At 33.9% G+C, this 8,332-nt stretch overlaps 1 long non-coding RNA gene across 1 annotated transcript; it reads left to right on the forward strand.

Annotated features, from left to right (window-relative positions):
• The first annotated feature begins 6,005 nt into the window (after positions 1-6,005).
• LOC143042165 (uncharacterized) lies at positions 6,006-7,992 on the forward strand. The gene is made up of 2 exons (XR_012967897.1): positions 6,006-6,329; positions 7,645-7,992. It is a non-coding gene; the product is annotated as an uncharacterized LOC143042165 (long non-coding RNA).
• The last annotated feature ends 340 nt before the right edge of the window (positions 7,993-8,332 follow it).

Consider the following 8,332-nt stretch of genomic DNA (forward strand, 5'->3'; position numbering starts at 1 on the left):
GCAATCCTGGGCTTTAAAACACGAAATCTCGAAATGCCGGGCTTTAAAACACGAAATCTCGAGGTCCCGAAATTCGAAAAAAAAGAATTCCCGGTTCCCGAAAGGGTCAATCCCGAAATTACGAGCTTAAAAACACCCGATCCCGGAGTCCCGATAAAGGTCCTATCCACCCTTGCCCATGGGATTTCAAAATGTTCTCGGATTAAATTCATTGACATGCGACGATATAATTAAAAAAAAAAGAAATCGCTCTTTTTAAGAGCTGGGATCAGTTTATTTAAAATATATATATATTCCTGTTTAGAGTAAACAACCGCTATCTATTTTAACGTCAAACCTAGAGTATAGCCTCATTAAAAGTCTAGATGTCAGCAGTGTGGTGTGGATCAAACACTTTTAAAGTGGGGGTGGGGGTAAAGCAAGCCAACATTTGAAAATATTATTAAATAGGTTATTTGTTTACCATATTCAAAACTCTTAAAAAGGGGCGTGCTTCCTGCCCCCCCCCCCCCCCCCCCCCCCAACCCCTAAAAACTAACCCGCCTTGCCAAACAAACGGTTAGATGTGATTCATGTAAATGTAGCTGTACAGTTGAGCCAATAGAAAGTTTACCATTTAATAAACGAAAATCAACATACTTTTAAACCTTTTTTGTTTGTTCTAGGAGCAAATCTTGGTTCATTTAAAATATAGGACAACAGAGTTGGTGTATGTGGGCTCGATTCCCACCCTAAGCAATCATTTATTTCAGCTGGTGCAAAGCGGGCAGTTTAGCTTAGTGGCCCCACACTAACTTTGTTGTTTCTATCAAAAAATTCAGGCGGCTGCGACCAGGTCTTGACATTTTTTTTCTTTTGAATTTATTATACAACAAAACCATGGTATAATTGTGAAAATTATACCATGGATAGCTATGGTATAATTTTCGGTTATTGGGATTTATACTCGGGTTGCACTCCCATAGGTTACATTGTACAGCTATAGGTTAAATAAATGTTAAATATTGAATAAAACTTCAATAAACTAATGAAAATTGAATAAGATATATAACTTTTACATGTACATGTGCATGTATGTGAAGTTGTTATACAAATGGAAAAAATACGATTTTTAACAATGTATTGTTAATCGTAAATATTTCATATTATTTAACATAATAACAACCAGGACGATTTTCAATTGAAGTTTTTATAAAAAATGTTGAGCCATCAATCAAAAATAAACTTGATCCCGTATTATAGTTTTAAAAGTTTATTGTATTAACAAATTACTTAAACTATCATTTTCCTTTCGACATTACGTTCCCCGCCGGAGCCTCCACATCTATTTATCAATGTTCATACCCGCAAGTTAAAACCATATCCCGCGTGCTTACTTACTATTTAAACTTATTTTCCGTCAACCTTTAAAACAATTACCTTTTTATAACAATATTTATAAAGCCGTGAACATATTTCGGATTCTAGTATTTATTTTAAAGTTTAAATAGCTGATTGAAGTATTCTAAAGTTTATAAACAAACAAATTAATTAAACTATCATTTTCCATTCGACATTACGTTCCCCGCCGGAGCCTCCGAATCTATTTATCAAAGTTCATACCTGTCAATCATTACTCGAAAGTTAAACATTTTGGTCAGCCAGATCACGCGTGCTTACTATTTAAACAATTATTTTATTTATTACAATATCTTAAAGCCGTGAACATTATTTATAAAAAATTAAACAAACTTTTCTAAATTTACATATAATGGAATTAACATCGGTGAGCGGTACCCCGTCATTTACGGCACCAGCTCCGACAACCCAGAAACAGCTGAGGTATTAGACACGGGTGACTACATCCTTATGAAACAGAAAGAAACTGAGTATACAGTTGCTCCGTCATCGCCACTATCACCACCAGAGTCGCCAGCTAAATCAGCTTCATCACCTGACTCGCAACCAGATACAGAATTTACTATACGCAAAAGAAAACGGGTCATTCGTCGTGCACCTAAGGTTAAAAGAGTGAAGCAACTAGCTGTCATGTTGAGCACAGGAGAGGGGATCAGCGACCCGTATCAGTTCATGTCGCCGTCAGTTTCGCCTGAACTTCCACCTCATCTTTCAGCGCCAACACCAACTTCACCAACTACTCCAGCAACTCCGCCACCAGTGTGTAAAGCAGCTACTACTCAAACAACACCAACAAACAAGGACCCACCTGCTTTTTCACTACAACAGTCTCTTCAAGCTATTGAAAAACAGATGCAACTCTCCAACACCAGAATAGCCGAGATGGAAAGACTAATGATAAACCAAGGCAATATAATTAAAGAGCAAGGCAATATTATTAAAGAGCAAGGCAATATTATTAAAGAGATAGCTTCAAAACAGAAAACTGCCCATTTTACGCCTTTACCAATAACTCCAATCAGACTACCAAATACTCCAGCTACACCCACAACTCCGAGAATTCCTCAACCTCTACCAGATTTGCCACTAGCACCTACATCATCGTTACCAGACTCGCCTCAACCTCAGCCACTTATGCAACGCCTAGTCATGCCTATGCATCTGTTCAACGACATTCCCCAGCACATGCGTCTAAAAGAAGATGACTTGAGCAAGTATTCCAACTGTGGAACAAACCCTGGATCGTTTGGGGTTTTATTACTGAAGCACTTTTTCCCGGAATTATTCACATCAGATCAACTCCGTATCCATTATTCGTATAGGGGCGGTGGTAAACTCAGCAAAAGGCCATTAGAAGACAACAGAAAGAATGTGATTAAGAGGTATGTCACTGCACTCTTCCCATCAGTCAACACAGAGTCAGCCTATCATGCTTTAGTTGTTGAGAAGTTGAACCAGTATCTTCGTCGACCAGTCCAACCAGCCACCAAGAAGTGTTAAAAACGTTTATGTGTGACATTATTTAATAATAAAATGTTTAATCTGTGTAATATATCATCATCATTACATGCTATACATTTTGTTTTATTAATGAATTAAATCTCATATTAACTTGTTCCATTCTTGTTCTTCAATTATTTTAATAGAATATTTGCATTTCTACCGACGGCAAAAACATAGAAAATTACAACATAGAAACAAAAAAAGATCAGATCATCTATTCCATATTTAAATACATTTTAATTAGTCATAATTGGGCCTTGATTCGTAATCTTCTTGAGTTATTATTTGCGTTCTATTCAGTAATACTATACCATCAACCTTACACCGGCAGACACAAAAAAAAGGAAGGAAAATTCACAACTTGACTATTAAAGAAACATCAAACTATACAAGTATCACTGTATATTTCCCGTTAATCTGTTTGAAACAATCTTTTTTTTTAATACAATATATATAATGTACGCCGTGTTTATTCCGAACTTTAAAGCAGATCTCCAAATATATTATTTCAATGGGAATCTGGGAAATGACTGATAAATATAAACATAAAATAGTTAAAGAAGACTACAGCTACATGAATGTAAATGGATTAAATTTCTAATCTGGTAAATCAATTGTTAATGGAGCTCGATCAAGAGCCCCAGAAACCGCACAATACTGTCAATCATTCCACATCAAATTTAATCATGGATGATTTTCCCACGGTCGTTCAGTAAGGTCACCTGGGTTGAATGGTCAAGAAAGTTGCTTATGTCTTTCAATCCTGAAAAAACAGAAATTATGATGTTTTCAAATAAGGAAATACAAAACCTTAATTTTACTATGAACAACAAAGAAATACCAATTGTGCGATCTCATAAGCATCTAGGGGTTACATTTAGAAGTGACGCAAAATGGAAGAACCATGTTGAAAATATACTAAATAGTGTTAAAAAACATCTGAATATACTGCGCAAACTCAAATATCAACTTAGCCGACAAAATTTGGAAAAATTATATCTAGTATTTATTAGACCAATTTTTGAATATGCAACTGAAGTATGGGACAATTGCGGAAAAGGTTATTCAATTAAACTAGAACAGCTACAACTTGAAGCTGCACGAATTGTAACAGGTTTGCCTGTTTACACACACTCTGAGACTGTCTTAAAAGAGGTTGGTTGGGAAACTTTAGAGGAACGAAGAGAAAGAAGAAAACTACAATTATTTTATAAAATTCAGAATAATAATGCCCCTGAATATTTATGTAACCTTGTGCCCCCTAAAATTCAAAGTACAACACAATATCCCTTGCGAAATGGACAAGATATCATTTTACCATTTTGCAGGCTGACACTAACTTCCCAATCCTTTATCCCATCAACAATTAAACTTTGGAATAATTTGAACATATCAGTTCGAAATGTAGACTCGTTATCAAAATTCAAAGTAGAATTAAAAAACTACGACATTCGAAATGAGAATCAATCTAACTTAAAACATTATTTATATGGTCCAAGAAAATTGAACATAATATTAACCCAATTTAGATGTTCGGCATCGTTCTTGAATTGTGACTGGTTTAGAGCTAACATTATATCTGATCCAACATGTAAATGTGGTTTGGATATTGAGGACATGCACCATTTTTTCTTTGATTGTCCTTTCTATCTAAATGAAAGGGCTATTCTGTTTAATGGTCTCAGCTGGCTTCCCGAAGGCTGCGATTTGGACTTAACACTACTGGTTTTTGGAAAAGACACTCTTTCCTATGATCAAAATGTGCAAATTGTTAAACAAGTATTCAATTTTATAAAGAGATCAAAACGATTCCTCGTAGTATAGTATCAACATAGGTAAAACACACATCATCATCATTATCATCATCAACCTAATCTCTGTCGTTCTTTCCTCATTCCCTCTACTTTTTTCAGTATAGATAAGTTATATTTATGTTGTTTATATTATATGATGTATGCTCACGTTCAATTTGTATTGTTACATATATTGTATTGTGGAGAAGACTTTATAAGTATGTTTTACTTGTGTCTGATCCTTTTTCGCTTTGAGCAAATAAAATATGTTTAAACTAAAACCTGGGTTTACTGTTACGGTATTTCCCGCCATATAAAAATCTTGTGTAGTCTTTAATATGTCTATTTTTAGCATTCAATATTGTGAGTGAAGTCAAGTTTAAGTTCAACCACGTGGACACGCTGTTAATCAAAAATATATGTATCATGGAATTGTCTTTTCACGGCAAATATTTTTTTAGATTGCTGTCAAAGATTTAACATACAAGTATGCATGGATTGTGCGTAGATTAATATTATGAAATTATTTAAATGAGAGGAATTGCATTACTTTGCAATATTTTGCATGTACCGGGTCAAACTAAAACGCACGCAAGCAGCACTTTGCACAGCATTCTGCTTATCAATGGGATGACATGGGAAATAAATCAGTTAAACAAAAATAACCATATAGAATAAAAATATATTTAAATTTTTTTATGCAAACAAATAAGAAAAAGATACAAAAAAAAACCCAAAACAACAAGGAACATAAAATAAAAATAATTTTGAGAAAAAAACAAAGAAAATATATATTCTTGTATGATTTTAAATTTTAGTTTCTTGTGTATAATTCGGAGTTTAGTATGACGTCCATTATCACTGTACTATTATGCATATTTTAGGGGCCAGCTGAAGGACACCTACGGGTGCGGGAATTCTCGCTACATTGAAGACCCATTGGTTGCCTTCGGCTGTTGTTTGCTCTATGGTCGGGTGGTTGTCGCTTTGACATATTCACCATTTCCTTTCTCAATTTTATATAGCAGTTGCAATATAAAAACCATAAATAAAAAAATGCGCTATTTTTATTAAAACAAAGTGTTCTCCAGTACTTCACCTGTAAAAATATTTTATGTCAAATACGATGTAGAACTTATATAATCAATAAAGTGACTGAGTGGTTAAAATTACAGGTAACCTAATTCTGAAATCAGTGAACCGTAATTCTAGTAGCACGGATTAAGATGAAAGGAAAAGTATATTACCATTCACACCTGGATCTGTTGATTAATGACCATACTACCTACCATAAAAATGTCCGATTATTCATTAGTCTCGATCATCCAGCCGCTTTATTTTTCAAAGTAGAGCGTCTGGATGACAAGTGATATAAAAATGGTAATTTATGACATTCGGAATAGTATCGGCTTTTTTAGCTAGTTTTTAAAGATAATGTCCAAGACGAATAACCAAGAAGTTGGTTATTGACTTCGGAAGAAATTATATTACGATAATACTATTGAAAAGCCCGAGTGTACCGATTGTTGTTTAAAGCTATTTATATTTTGTTTGTGACGACATACAAGTCGTGGAAAACACCAGACAGCATGGCTTCCATGACCGCGAAGGAAAATAACAGCACATCAAACCTTGGTAAGATGATATAACACCACAAACTGTTACATAAATTTTAATGCAAACTGAAACAACGAGTAGTTATATATTCTTTCATGCATGTCCGTGCTACGAAGCAAGTTAATAATCATACAATAAATGGCAATTTTTGTATTGACTGGGACCACTCGAACAGTCGTGTGTACGCTATAAATACATTTTGGGGTTGTTAACTTTAAAAATACTTGATGGAAAAGTAATATGACGCCGAAATATGAACTTCATCCAAGATAAGTTTGTTGTATTTATATGTAGTGTATAAAGGAGTTTGCATTTTGATATGTGTAAAAAAAAAAAGAGGGGAAGGAGAGATGCGCAATGTTGTACACATTTGAAGGAGGGAACGCAATTCAAAAACATAAGCAGACGAAAAACAAACAAAGTATATCTAGAAGATGCCACTGATTTTGTACATACACCAAACGGTCAAAATGATTTATGCTCGATTTTTTTTTAAAACAAATGCATTTAGCTTATACAAACATTTAAGAAGTGCGACACGTTGTTATGAAAAGTAATTTAAATATACTGTTAGTAAACAAAGTCTGGACTGGTCAACTTAAAAACGAAAAATATTTTTTTGCACTTTTAAGAGGCATTTTTTTCACACTAAAAAAAGTCCTTAAAAGAATACAAATGTTGTCAGTGAATATATACCAATTGGCTATCTAAACCTTGAAACAAAACCATGGCATGAGGAATACACTGTAAATTTGTTTTTGATGTAAAACAAGACAGTAAAACAATAGATGCAGCATCAATGAAAGGAGGTGTCAATGAGGCAGCAACCGGTGAACCCAATGACATACATTACCAAAAGTAGACATCAACATGATTAAGATGACATCTTGTTGACTTAAACAAAAATTGAGAATAAAAGTACCAAAAGGTCAACATTATACAAGCAAGAACATGCGGTATGAATACCAATGAGACAACTATCCACCCCAAGTTCAAAAGAGGTGGATGAGAGCAAGTATAGGCAACTGCATGTATGGCCTTTAACAATGATAAAAATTCATGCATAATTTTGATAGAGAATACAGACAGGGAATGTGTCAAAGAGACATTAACCCGACAAGAGAGCAGGAAACAACCCAATGCCACCAATGGGTCGTGTCATCACCACAGCGAGATAATCTCGCATCCCGTAGCGGAATTCAGCTTGCACCAAGACATTTCTAAATGTATATTTCTATATGATTTATGTTTTTTTCCAAACATTTTGTTTTTCATATATGCTATGCTGGTGACCAAAAATTAATATGATTTTAACATTTACTTTATTTTGTAGACAAACCAATGATGATTTCGGGACACAGTTGTTATGTGTAAAATGTGAAGAATTAAAAAAAACTATATAAATATTCGAATTTTCATTGTATCATAAACAGCTTCAATTTTATAAGAAAAAAGATTCAAAGATTTTTTTTTAATTACTGCAGCAGCAATCATTATAAATAAATCACAGTATCAAAAATGTTGGGTTAACATTATTTTGACAGCAACCACAAAGCGAAAAAAGGTACACAGACATATATTAAGTAAATGAAACAAACATCAAGAAACACATTGTTGTCAGATATGTCGGAGAATTTTAAAGATTTGTATTAACAAATTAAAAATCATATAAACAATTTAACAGTTTTCATGTTTGCGTTGTATCTCATTGACATGTCTGGCCCTTCTCAGTTAACTATATGGTATGTAGTTTTCTTAATATTGGAGGCCGAGCAGTGATTCTTTTTGCGAATATCTATGTCATTTGAACTCTGCTGGGTTGTTGCCTCATTAGCAATCTCCTTATTTTATATAAAGGTTCACATGTACAGGAGAATTCGAAGTTGTTGTTTTTGTGAAGCTGCCCTTTTATACAAAAGTCATGATGGATATTATAATAGTTTGTAGTAGGAGAATACACTTTTCAGTTATTTTTTGTATAAGTTATCATGCAGTATGGGATAAATCCCATTCCACCTTTT

This window comes from Mytilus galloprovincialis, chromosome 8, assembly GCF_965363235.1.
Source record: "Mytilus galloprovincialis chromosome 8, xbMytGall1.hap1.1, whole genome shotgun sequence".
NCBI classification, from domain to species: domain Eukaryota; kingdom Metazoa; phylum Mollusca; class Bivalvia; order Mytilida; family Mytilidae; genus Mytilus; species Mytilus galloprovincialis.